Consider the following 833-nt stretch of genomic DNA (forward strand, 5'->3'; position numbering starts at 1 on the left):
AGCAGGAATTTGCAGAGAGGACAAATTAGAGAATAATCAAGTTCCCCAATTAGTCCCAGACAGTTTCATAGGTGAGTTGGTAGATCCATGTTCGGGTTTGGTTTTGAAAATCCCTGATCTTGGAATCTTGAGGCCATTCCAAGAAACGGTCACAGACAAAGGGTTAAAAAGAGGGAAGCAAAACGTTTGGTTAGAGGTAGGAGGGAAGGGGAAAAGAAACAACAACAACAACAAAGAAAACTGCACGAACCCATTTCCCAAATCACCAGCTCCTTTCTAATCCACATAGATCTGACAGGGAAGAAAATTCAACAGAAAGCAGAGAGTGAATGGGAAGGAGGGGAAGGAATTAAAAAATAAAGAGGGGGAGGAGGGAATGAAAAATTAAAAGAATCCAGTGCTCGTATTTGCAAAACAAGCGTGAATAACCATTGCTCTGTTGCTGCTTTATTAAACATTTCATCCAGCACAATCATCTGTATTGATTTAAGGATTCTCTGGTTATGGCATCAAAGTTCCTCCTCGGTCTGCAGGTTGTGTCTGGGCTCAACTAATTCCCCCTCTGATTGCAACTTGGACCCGGTTAATTCAATTACAGCCCCAGCCGAGGAAGCACCATCCTCATCTTCCTCTTCCCAAGCCCCCACATCACTCAACTCTCCCTTCAAACCACAAAGAGGTTCTTTTTCAAACCAAAACCAAAACAACATAAAATCCTACCTCGGCTTTAAATTCCAGTCTCAAAAAGTTGTCTCTTTTTTTTTTTTCCCCCCCAGTTTGGGGTCGGTTTTTTTTTTTCCACCTCTTATTTCCTTTCTCTTTTTTTTTTTTTT

Source organism: Chaetura pelagica, unplaced genomic scaffold (assembly GCF_000747805.2).
Source record: "Chaetura pelagica isolate M959 unplaced genomic scaffold, ChaPel_1.0 scaffold781, whole genome shotgun sequence".
NCBI lineage: Eukaryota > Metazoa > Chordata > Aves > Apodiformes > Apodidae > Chaetura > Chaetura pelagica.